Genomic DNA, 13,252 nt, shown 5'->3' on the forward strand with positions numbered 1-13,252 from the left:
AGAAAAAAATACCATAGGAATTCCTCAAGGTGCACCTTTAAGTCCTTTATTATTTAATATTTACACAAATGAAATTTACTCCTTACCTCTTTATCCGTTCCAGATAGTACAATACACAGATGATTTCTTTTTTTACTGTACTACAGATGATGCAACCCAAGGTATAATCAAAACACAGAGATTAATTAGCACCATTAGAGAATGGTTTCATAATGCAGGATTAACCCTTAGTGAAAATAAATCCAAAATCATTTGCTTTAATAACAAACGGACAGACAGTTATCCCAATAATATTTTACAAATTTCTGACATCCCAGTGACAGATTCTCACAAATATTTAGGTGTACATTTTGATAGACGTTTTACATGGAATACACACATTTTATATTTATTAAACAAAGGTCAAAAGTTTTTAAACATAATTCGTAGCATGACAACAACAAAATGGGGAGGCCACCCAAAAATTTTACTTCTCTTTTATAAAAATTGCTTTCGCTCATTTTTCGACTATGCAGCTTTCAGCTACGGTTGAGCAAAATCCAATCTACTCGACAAAGTAGATATATTACAAAGAAAAGCATTGAGAATTTGTCTAGGTCTTATGAAATCGAGCCCCAATGTAAGTGTTTATATGGAGAGTAAAGAAACTTCTTTGAGTCACAGGCGGATTCAATTATCAATAAAATTCCTCCATAAATCATGGGAAAATCATCCTCATCCATTTAATAAATTGTTTGAAATTCAAAAACAATGGTTTGAAGCCGATGTAATAAATCCTCATACTACCTCATATTTCCTTGTATACTGTCATTACTTATTTCCAGAACTTCGATCTAATACTTTCACTCTCTTACATCCTTTGATTTATCAACTAGATATTCCATTATATACTCAATGTTCAATCCACTTCAGAGATCTAGGTTTACATGCATTGTACAGAGAAAAATGGCCAATGCATGTAGTGATTTACACCGATGGTTCTAAGAATAACAATGGTGTAGGATGTGCCTATTACATCCCAGAGAAAAACATTTATCAGCAATTTAGATTACCTATAGATTCATCTATTTTTACTGCGGAAAGTTACGCCCTATACAAAGCCTTACAATATGGAATAGCGGAAGATTTTAAAAAAATCTTCTCCTTACAGATTCTCTGAGTGTTCTTCAAGCATTATCTACTACATCCTATCCCAAATTATGTCACCAATCATATCTTATTATTTTAATTATTCAACAAATTCAATTTGCTTGCAAAAGAAACATTGACATACAATTCAGTTATGTCAAAGCACATAATATTAATATAGGAAATGATAGAGTGGACATATATGCTAAACAGGCCAGAGACTTATAACTCATAAGTTTCAATAGGTTAATGTATACTGATTTATTACCACGAATAAAAATCAAAATTATGGAACAATGGAATGAATTGTGCAAGGATCAATTTAAGTTTGTGGGCAACACATATAGATGGATTGCAGAATTTAAATCTAAAGTCCCTTGGTTCAATTCATACACACTCCCACGGCAAGTCATAGTTTTTATTAATAGATTAAGAACAGGACACTTACGTACACCAGCACATTTAGCAAAAATAAAAATTAAAACTCAAGAAAATTGTAAATGTGGCAATAATAATCCTGATGCTCAACATTTAATTCTAGAATGTCCAATCTATTCAGATCAACAAATCATACTCTACAAAGGTTTTCAACGTTTAAAAATTCCATTTCCAATATCACTATCATCCATTTTAACAGATTTATCCCCTTCATTAATATGGATGCTGTATTCATATTCTCGAAAATGTAGACTTGAAATATAAAGTGATTTTTAAGAAACAGCAAAATGGACAAAAAATGTGAATTATTTATAATAATTGTTATATATTTGTGATTCCGATTAATTTGTGAGACTAACTATCAACTTTAGAAGAAAACATTAAAACAAATAAAAAACAATAACGATGTCCAAAGTCGACAAGATAATGTTGACAGGGACAAAAAAAGAAGAAGAAGAAGAATTGAGTTTTAAAGAGTGATAAAGGTGAATTGTAAAATATTGTTCTTTCTTTGAAATCTCGATGGAACTTCGCATATAAGTATTTTTATTTTGCTAAGAAGTAAAATATACTTTCTTTTCTTAGTGAAAACTTGATTTTGATTTGGTTTGAACAACGAACGAAGAGAGATATTACCCAATACCCTGAGAGGCATCACGTAAATGCTACGAGTCTTCATGTGATCATTTTTATTGTGTTGTACTTATACATATTATCATGTTCTTTTGACTGAAAGAACGTGTCAACCTGCTTCCTATATTTGACACTCATTTTTTTTTATTAACTCGTTTTTCCTTTGATCATTCTGCTGAAATACAAATTATTTTATTATTGACTATGAAAAAAAAGTTATGTTTTCTAATTTGAAATAACGATGCTGATTTTAAAGTTGCGTTATCTCACCGGGGTCGGTCCTTCCACTCCTACAGTTTTGGGCAGTTCCCAAGTGCACATATTGAAAATTGCTATTCTCAAAATATTGATGTACACTATGTTGCCATTCGTCACCGGACACCCCTCAAAAAGAGCTCGGGATCGTCTGTACACTTCATACAACCTATAAAAGGCGTTGCCGGTTGAGAATACACTCGTACCATCTACAGCAGTCAATATGGACAGACGACGCGAACTGAGTGAGGTGGAAAGAGGGATGATCATTGGAGCCCACAGGTTTGGGCATTCGACCCGTGAGATTTCCAACAAATTTCAGATAACCCGGTCGACAGTAAGTGATGTTATTGTGAAGTGGAAGCGAGAGGGGGGGGTCGTGACATGCTGACTCAGACCCAGTAAACAGAAAATATTAACATATCGTGACCGTCGATGCTTGAAACGTGTGGTGAAGTCAAACCGGAAGGCGTCATTACAGATGGTGACACAGGAGTTTCGATCGGCTTCCAGTAGTGCTGCAAGTGATCGTACTGTCCGCTGGAAGATCGTCGCACTTGGTTTTCATGGTCGCACAGCAGTTCACAAGCAGATTATCACAGCCCGCAATGCGACCCGTCGGTTCCGGTGGTGCAAGGAACGCCGTCATTGGACTCTCGAACAATGGAAATCCATCCTATGGAGTGATGAATCGCGCTACCAGATGTGGCGTATGCCCGGTGAACGCTGTTTACAGGACTGTATCGTACCCACAGTGAAATTCGGCGGAGGTGGCATCATGGTGTGGTCCTGCTTTTCGTGGTATGGTCTTGGCCCTCTTGTTTTAGTTCGGGGAACATGAATGCTGATGCATACCAAAAGGTTCTGCACAATTCTGCGCTACCGACATTGTGGGAACAATTCGGTATTGGCCCATACCTGTTTCAGCACGACAATGCTCCATGTCATACGGCAGGCATTATCAACACGTGGTTCGAGGACATGGGTGTGCAAAAACTTCATTGGCCAGCCCAAAGTCCAGATATCAACCCCATTGAACACCTTTGGGACGAGTTGGAGCGCCGGTTGAGAACCAGGCCATGCCACCCAAAAAAACACCACTGAGCTGTTTGCCGCTTTGCAGGATTCCCGTTGACACGTATCGCAAATTGGTGGAAAGTCTTCCTCGAAGGGTTCCAGACGTCACTGTGGCGAAAGGTGGCCCTACACGATACTGATGTGGTGCTGCGACCGGATTAACGTACTGGTATGGGGTGTCCGGTGACGAATGGCAACATAGTGTATAACTTCGGCACAAATAAAGCTAGAGAACGTGTTCTCATCTCGTGTGACCTTTCTTCTGATTCTCCATGTCTTTATCTCTCAAATGAGCGCTGTATAACTTCACTCCATTTTTGAAAATTGTTCCGCTATTTTGAAAATGTGCAGTGAAATACATTTCTTCTATTTTGGGCTGATCACGACGATCAGGGTGAGTGATTAAATGAAAAATTGATGGAAGGGACGCTCAGAAAGAACCCTGTAACTTCAGTGGCGGGATCGAAATTCGATCACTTAACGTGCTCAGTTTTCACATATAGCCTACCAGTTTATACTCAATTCTCTAGTTTCTCATTGAGGACAAACCCAAACATATGTCTTAACCGGTATTCGAATCCGGGATCCTTGGCATCGTATCGCGCTATGCTAACCACTCCACCACACATGCTCGGCTTCAGAGTCTGCATAAAGTTGTACTAGGAAAACATGCATTTTGGAGTATGACAAATGTGATACCAGTGTAAACAGTTGAATGCCCTTATTGTGTGGCAAAGTAACGGTAGCGACTTGTTACTTTTGCATGCAGCGTAACGGCAACTGTAATGCGTACTCTTTGAGTAAATTTCGCAACTCTACCCCCCCCCCCCTAAGTTATGCATATGTCCCCAAAGCTTGAAGGGAGAATGACGAACACTATAAAACTTGAATATTTTCAGGTAGTGCTCTCTGCCACGTATCCGTGTGGGTTTGGCGGTGGAGGCACATAGTGGTTCGGATCCCCACTTTAAACTGTAGGTCCAGTCCCGATTAGTCTTACTGTGCATAAAGTGGACTTAAAACACCAACTCACTCAACCGTGTGGGTTTGGAAAGAAGCTGTTTGCTGCATCACACACACACACACACACTTTCTCTATAGTTGTCTCGCAGAGAATACCAGAAAATAATTTGCACCCGAAAAATGCATTTTTCCCTAGATTTGAACCTCGTAAAACTCCAGAAGTTTACCCAGGGGGTCGTTAGGCAGGGAAGTAATGGCCCTTGTAGCAATCTGTTGGGGAATTTCTGTACACACACGGCGGTCATTTGAAGTCGTTCCTTGTAAATGAGTCCCAGGACGTCAATTGTGTGAATTTCCGTCGCGTTCTGTATGCAGGGTGCGAATTAACAGGGTGTGTGTGAGCGATCCGCCCCCCCCCCCCCCCCCACTATACTCAAGCGTCCGTGGCCCCATAATAATATAATGGTGCATTTGTAACAAAAATAAAACCCAGACACGCTCATAAAGTAAATGTTTGTGCTTTCGAACTTCATAAGTACAATCACTGCCACTACACCGAAATTTTGTGAAAATGACTGTATATTATTGGCTAAAGAGGAGTAAATGTAGTTTATGGTTTCTTTATTCAGACTTTGAACGCTTGCAAAAGAAGAAGTTGATATAGTGTTTTCGAATTCGAAACTTTGAGTTCGAGTGAACAAATAATATTCAAGGAATTGAATTATTGGTTCCATTAGTTGTATAACAACATTTCTAGACTAAAAGTTCTCAAAATGCAATAATATTGGATAAAAGAAAATCATTAGTGCAACAGTGAATGTTCAGGGGAAATACAAGTGTGACAAAATTAATGATTTCTTATGAAGATAGTGTTAATGTTTTTCCTTAGTCATCATTGGTAGTATTAATAATAACAATACTACGCACTATTTTTTATCATTTGCTACCCAAGCATACTAGTACTGCTGTGGTCCACTCGATAGGGCGTCTGACTGCACGCGGGAGAACAAACTGCAACAAGGAACGAAAAATAGAAGAAATAAATAAAGAAAATCACAATTTTAATGCTCTTTAAATTATTGTAACTACTAATATTAACAGTAATATGCATGCATTCACCTTCAAAAATACAACGGAAAACTTTTGACACACACACGCACAATGAAGCCAGCAATATATGCATATTTTGTGTGCGTATGTGTGGGTTCGATTCCCTGTGTGGTTGATCTCGGGTGGGAATTTTTCCAGCAATGTCAAGTTCATAAGGCGGCTCTGGGTTCACCCAGCCTCTAGTATTGGGTACCTTGGGGCATCTCTGGAGGGTAAAGGTGGCCGAACCGTGGTGCTGATCGCATCAACGCCACAAATTGCCATGGTTGTGAACGAGTTGGTTCACATATTCCCCTATTTGCCTTCATGTCATGTTGAAATGTGCTGGGCATACGAGAGGATGGAGAAGTAGAGCCCTACACATTCCCAATGTCGGCCATCTGTGGAGGTGGTGTGATCCGTACCATCAAGTTACCCCCAAGTGCCAATTATATCGGGGCTAGGTGAAATTCAGAGCCGCTCTATGAAGAGGCATTGGCGGAAATATTACCACCAGAGATCACCCACCCTTGAATCGAACCCGGGTCTCCTGCGTGGCATTCAGGCACCATACCGACTGGATCACTGCGGCTCTATACCACCATCACTGCTGCTGGATGACCGCATCCCCTATCCACAACCAAGACAGTAGACCTGGCAACGTTGTATCTCTCCAGCCAGCCAGCCCTCTCTCGACCCCATCTTGTGTATGACTTATCGTTTCATTGGAAGTGGCTTCTTTCCAGTTCCAGATTGCAGTGTGGGGCCAAAGTGGTCGATCTACCACTATCGAACTGTGACATGCAACGGAGAAGGTGGACCACCAAGAATTTAAAAGTAAACTCCCAAGAATTATAGAGCAGTAACAAGAAAAAATAACCTTCGGCCAAAACCCACTCGCGCACGTTCCCCTCCATCGGTTCAACTTGGTCCATAAGGAAGCCTGCTCCACTCTGTCTCCCCTCCACGCGGAAGGAAGATGCGCAGGAGTCGCGGGTCTGCGCAAGCTCTTTTGCCTGTGGTTCTACTATACGCTACGCAATACAATTTGAATCTGCATTTTGTTTATCTTGCGTTTTAATAGTGTTTCATTACTTTTTCCTGGCGCTTGTTTTCCTGTAATGTCTGTATATGCCTGGGTTGTTCACCAAAAGTTTCAGGAACAACGTTTTATACTAGGCCACCCAACTTACACAAGGTGTTGGTGGGTTGCATATAGTACTAGGATAAATTTCAGGAATGCCTGTCACGCTCTGAGAAATCTCAAAGAAGACGAGTTTCATTGCTCTCGATAATGTGGATGAATGGTGTAGTGCCTGTAACTAGAGTCAAGAGGAACTCCAGAATCTTCATTCTTGTCATATTGGATAAGGGTGAGGCGACTTTCCACCAGCTAATGGTGGATTAGCTAGAGAAATAGCACTGGACAGTAATCTACTGTTCTCTGACGACGAGAATTCAGAGTTGATGGTGAACATTTGTCACTTGTGTAGAAAGAGTGTGTGTTGAACCTTCAATCAATCGGTGAATTTGTGTTACCATGGTGACGAGAACGCTTTGTTATCCATTGCATTGCCAAATTTAACAGCCGCAGCAGAGTAGCAGGGAGTTGGGTAAGTTTCCGGAATACCGCTACTTTTCCTACACTCTTGGTTCAACTGCGGTGGAGAGCAGATGTTGACTGGCTGAAGGTTGCTTATGACTGAGGATAAAGTAAGAATCCCGTATCATTTGGAGTCGAAAAGTCTTGTCTCAATTCTTTCACCGCGTCGACTTTTATCTTCACCATCGACTGTACGTAGCACCAGTTGTTTTCGTGTGAATACGCGTTTCATCGCGAGTGTTGGAACGCACCCAAGTTGCTAATGCTAACGAATGCAGCTCAAGTGACGTGCTGAAGATTCTTTAAACCCTACGCATCTAGAGAATGTTGTCTTTCATTTGTCTTCAGAGCACGGGCCACATGAGCTGCGAGTTACGTGATGGCTCTCTGCAAACATGCATGGCACCACAAATGGTTTCTTTTGTTGCGTGATGGACGCCTGGCTGATTGAATACTCTAGTGAAGCACATACTACAGGTTCAGTTGGTTCATTGAAAGCGTGGAGGACTTGTAGCTGCGAACTGCTGGCCTCCAGTTATGGAAGAAACAATTCGTGTTTGGTTTGTCACTGCCAATGGAAATCGAACAAGCACAATTTGCATGCAGGAACTATTTTTTTGAAAAATGTTAAGTGGAGCGGGGGAATGTTTCTTATGAAATCAGGTTTTATATACGCACACGCCACACACACGAGATGCAAATTAATTGAGGTCCCTCCCATGTAGTAGTCACACTTCCATTTTTCGAACCCGGGGCCCTTTAATTACAAGTCGACGCCTTTGCCGCTACGTAGAACATAGAGGATATGTGCCCGAAATTTCATTGAATCACAACTGTAATGTGTAACGAATTGATGAAGGATGGCGGCATGTGTTAGATTACAAGTTCTTCTTTAATGCTAAGATGTAAGACACAGAACTTCGAGCAGATACTACTTTGAACCGATACCGATACTCTTACTGATTGCCACCGATACCGGTACTTAAGAATTGTAACAATTGAAAGTTGTTCAAAATATTGTTTATTAGTGGGCGACTATTCTACTCCAATTACAAGCATAAATTTTCCAGAGAATATTCAAAAATTGCATCAGAATATATAAAAAAAATACCTGTTGTATAATCACACAATACAGTTTTTCCACACAATATTGGTTCAAAATCAATCTAAACTTCGAATTTTGTCTGAAATCATTTAAAGGTATTGTCGAACTTATTTTCGATTCTAGAACAATAACAAATAACCCGTGGCTCTACAGCCCAGGAAGGGCCTGGGCTTTTCTCCTAACTGCCAATCTTCCTTCCACAAACCTACCTAGAAATGTGGAGTTCTTCAACCGGTAATGATGTGGGGTCAGCACGTCGACCCCTCAGCCGTTATAGATTTCCCACACTGGGTTACGCTCCAGCGCTCGTAGCTCCCCAATTTCCTCACAATGGTGGGTTGCCACCGGTCCGATACACAGGCCGAGAACCTAGAGACTGAACCCAGGCGGACACTAACCCATGCCGTTCCGCAGTCAACTTTTCTTTATTCTGATATTCTTATTGTGTGTAATTATTGCGAAACCTAAACGACAGTGACGTGCACCGAGGAGTAGCTAGTCTAGCAGAGATAGATCAATCAATCTCACATCTCTAATCATTTTCAAATCACAATATTCTGTTAAAGCCACAGTTCATATGCAACACTTCTTTTTTCACGCGCTTCTCGTCCCTAGATGCGATCCGCGGGCAAAGCTGGTCTAGCTCGCTCTTCCTCCGCCTCACCAGTTCCAGGTATAGCTAATACTCTAAATTCCTTGCAGATAAAGAAACGGCCGCCCGAAGGAAAACGGAAGATTTCAGCCTCTACCTCCCTTGCCCCCTCGCCCCCCGCTGCAATGGTTGAAAGCACGTGCTTTAAGGTCCCTAGTCTATCTCCTATAAGACAGATAGGTTTCCCTTCGATTTCTTTTTACAAATCCTCTAAAATTTTCTGCAGTACTTATGTTATCTGTATTTACACCACAACTTTTTACACGTTGTACAAGATGTATGTATAATATGGGATGTAGTTGTATTATTTATGAAATGGGGACGTCTTATGTGCAGACAATGATGTTATGCTTTCTTTCTTTTTTTCTTTCTTTTTTCAAATATGGAATATATAATAATTAAATTACAAATATTTGCTCAGGCTCTCTCTCGCTCTCGTTTTAGTAGTGTTTTATTTAAATATACTAATCTCTTGGCCTCTAACGGATATATTTATTTGGGCAAGAAAACGCGCGTTCATATTGTTGTTGGTTTGGTTTATTTTACTTCGCTTTTCTGCCACATTTGGTTATCGCAAAAATGAGGATGAGTGACATCATGAAATTGATGAAGGGACCTCATATGAACAATCCAGGCCGGGATTCGAACCCGTGATGAGCGTGCATTCTTGTTCCTTATGTGTTGTACTCTGCAGTGAATAATGAAATAATTTGTAATGAAAAATGTATCTCAGAACTCGAAAAGCCAAATGAATATTATTGAAGAAACTACAAAAAAAGTGTTTTGTTACCTGTTTTGTTTCTGTGCATAAAGTGAACTTAAAACACCAAATCAACCAACCGTGGGGGAGTGGTTATCACAGCGCGATACGATACCAAGAGTTCCGGGTTCGAACCCCGTCCTGGGCATGGTGTTCTTTGTGTTTTGTCCCTTCATTAATTTTATCGTATCATCTTCGCAATTAACCAAATGTGACAAAAAAAGCGACGGTAAGTAACAAAAGAAGTCAAATCAAATCATTGATTGATTTGGTTTATTTTACTTCGCTTTTCCGCCACTTTTGGCTAATCGCGAAGATCATACGATAAAATTGATGAAGGAACACACACAAAGAATACCCATGGCCAAGCCGAGATTCGAACCCAGGATCTCTGGCATAGTGGTCAAATCAAATCATCTCTTAATTTCGAATGAGGGCTTGCACTTTTTTAGTACTCATCCATCATTTTGCAATCTTTTCCTGGTATTGACGTTCTATTTTTTAGGAATACTGGGACATAAATGGGGGGAGGGGTATGACCCACACCAACCCCCCTTTGAGCACGCTACTGATTGCCAGCGGCGGCGCAGGATTATTCATCTAGAGGTGTTGATGTGGTGCGGAGAGAAATTTATGGGGTGCGATTCTGAAAATAAGGAAAACATGAAACACGCATGCAATCTTTCAAAACTGGGGGAGGAAAGTGTAAACTGGGGGGAGGGGCAAGGGCAGTTTACTTTCCCTTGGTAGATAAGGTTTAGCATAGTGCGGGGGGCAAGAAAGCAAAACGCGGGGGGCAACTGCATCCCTAATCGCCGCTACTGATTAACATATATTTTAATTTCAATCAGTAATTTATGTGTGAAATATATAACTTTAGATTGGCATTCATTTTCCAGGGATGCTCCCCCCACCCTTCCCCCCCCCCGGACGTCCATGATGATATGTATTAAGTATTCTACTCCAAGCAAGTAGTTATACAGTGTAAACATTCAGATACACGTTGCAGTCTTATTGAACTATGTAGTGAAATACACAAAAAAATCATCCTGCCCTTAAAAACACAATTTTTGAACCTTTTCAATGTAATCAATGGAGGTACAAAATACATACGTAGTACATTATACCTTCCGTCTGCCACAAGACAAAATACGAAGAGCACAGCAACTGTGTCATCTTTAAAATCCCTTCTGCCGCACCATCCCCAACAACGAACTGTAAAATTTCTTCGTGAACATTGGGCCTCTTCCTAATAGTTTTTGAAAAAGCTTGAAATGGTACGTTTACTAGACGTGTTACGTGGAACAAATACATAGAACGTATTAAGAAGAAAACTACCCTTCATGTAAATTTTGCTCCAGTGTAAGGAAGAACAAGTAGGCGGAAAATAAACCGTTTATCAACAATGCAAAAGAGAAAAACAAAACTCACAATAAGCTATAGGCAATTATCAAAAACCATGAACAGGCCACTTGATGAAACAAAAGAAGAAAACCATCATAACAACAATGCTGACGAAAGAAAACAAACTGCCGCTGATCTTTACAGAGGCTGCCGCCAGTACAGAAAAGTATCCTCGCCTCTTTCAGTGCTTGCCTGTTGCATAGAACAATAACGTTCTTACTTCAGTACCTATCATTCGACGCTCGATATGACGACATGACATAATATTACATAGGCCTATTAATGTTAGTGTTTTCAGTTGAACGTAGGGGGTACGAAAGAAAATTAAGGGCGCGCAAGCACCCCCTCTCGACCCCCTGGCGCCGCCCCTGCTGATTGCTAGCCCAAGTGTCGACGTCACCGCACGTCTGGCTAAATCAGACCAATTGCAAAGAAACTAAGGCTCGAATTTCTTTGCATCTGATTGTGCATCATAGGTTTACCAACATTCCAACCAAGATTTCAGAAATGCTTCTCCACTATGGTTCATTTTACCTTCTCCAAGTTTGAAAATTTTAGACGAGGCACGTAACTCTGAAATGGAATAACAAAAAAGACAAGCGCTTTTGGTTTGAGGCTCAGCCGCGTGGTGGAGTTTTCTGTGCATCGGAGTAGACAGAGCCACCTGCCAGCGTGTATGGAAACTATCTGGCACTTCAATCTTCCACAGGACTGATTAGTGGCGTGCGTGTTTGATGAAGTGATTTATTTATTTATTTAAGTTTGTTGTGGTGGCTTACATTATCAGAATTTGAATGTTAATCTAGAATATGCTCTGTCGAAAAAATCACATTATATAAATGCAAAGCAAAGAATTTTTGGTATATACAAGAAAAAGACCAAATGGAAATTCAGCTAAGGAGAGGTCAGTAGGATACCGGACCACTCCTTCTGGAGTAGGATTGAATTATTTTGTTCAAATCGCCTTCCATAGTCTTGCTGTAGTATAACATTGTCATACGATGCAGAAAGAACTGTAACATTTTATGAATTCCCGTATCTATATATTAATCGCAAGTCCGGATACCGGATCGGAGGTCGAAGGGTTGATTGATTCTCTTTCCCCCGCAGTGTCTTAGTTTCCTAAATATCACAGTTGTCACGACATTTGTAATATAAGGTAGATATATTTTGCTGAAATATCCAATTCAAGTTTGCCTAATCCCAGAGTTTCATCTTGTCTCGGCTTCTTTGCTATCATGACTCCATGTGACAGCAAAATAAATGTCAGTGGCCAAAGACGTATTTAGGGGGGTCCAGGGAGTCAGGACCCCCACCGAGAGACTTGTACTAAAAATTAAATTATGAAAATATACTTGTTAAGCATTTGTTATGTATTCGATGTTTATTTATTTCCGCCGGACTTATGAAAGGCAAGGAATTGGGATCGTACGGGTTTGAAGAATAGTTCCAAAGATTTATGCACACTACTAGTTATAAATAATCCGTTGCGCAACAGCCCATGAGGGCCTAGGCGTACCTACCGACTGCCGGTCTCCCTCCCACTCTTTCCTTCGTCACCTCTAAGCGTGGAGATCTTCAACCGCCTTTCTTGTTATTCAATGAATATTCAATTATTTATCTATTTGACATTTATTTCCTTACCAGGGCAGTTGTTTTTACACAAATGTTGGCAGTCCTAACTACTTGTAAGCAGCTAGATAATATATATAATATATATATATAATATATATATTATATTATATATTATTTTACTATGTTTTATCTATTCATGTAATAATAATCAATAATTAATTTACAATTTCATATTATTTTAATTTAATTAATTATAATTACTCTAATTACAATATTATTATTATCGAGACAATTGGAAGTGTCCATGACTGTACACGATTGTTTGTCTCTACACGGTCAAATGTTGTCGGTGGTTCTTGGTGAAACCCTCTTTTGGGGAGGGGGTGCTCTCACGCACATACGGTGAGAAGCAAGTTATGATTTGAAGAGAATCGAAATACCTCTATATTTAAAGTACTTTTTGTGTTTTCATTTGACAAAACATTTCAAACTTTTCTAGTCTACTAAACAATATTTATTTTGCTGTGCCTTTTAAGCAGTAATTTACAGTTTATCAGCTTCCACTTTTAT

The 13,252-nt window shown here is 40.0% G+C and overlaps 1 protein-coding gene across 1 annotated transcript in view; it reads left to right on the forward strand.

The window, feature by feature from the left end:
- The window catches only part of LOC145985907 (uncharacterized), a 123,245-nt gene that overhangs the window by 84,442 nt on the left and 25,551 nt on the right, over positions 1 to 13,252 (forward strand). The window lies entirely within an intron of this gene.

Source organism: Lepisma saccharinum, chromosome 3 (assembly GCF_977018435.1).
Source record: "Lepisma saccharinum chromosome 3, izLepSacc3.1, whole genome shotgun sequence".
Classification (NCBI taxonomy): domain Eukaryota; kingdom Metazoa; phylum Arthropoda; class Insecta; order Zygentoma; family Lepismatidae; genus Lepisma; species Lepisma saccharinum.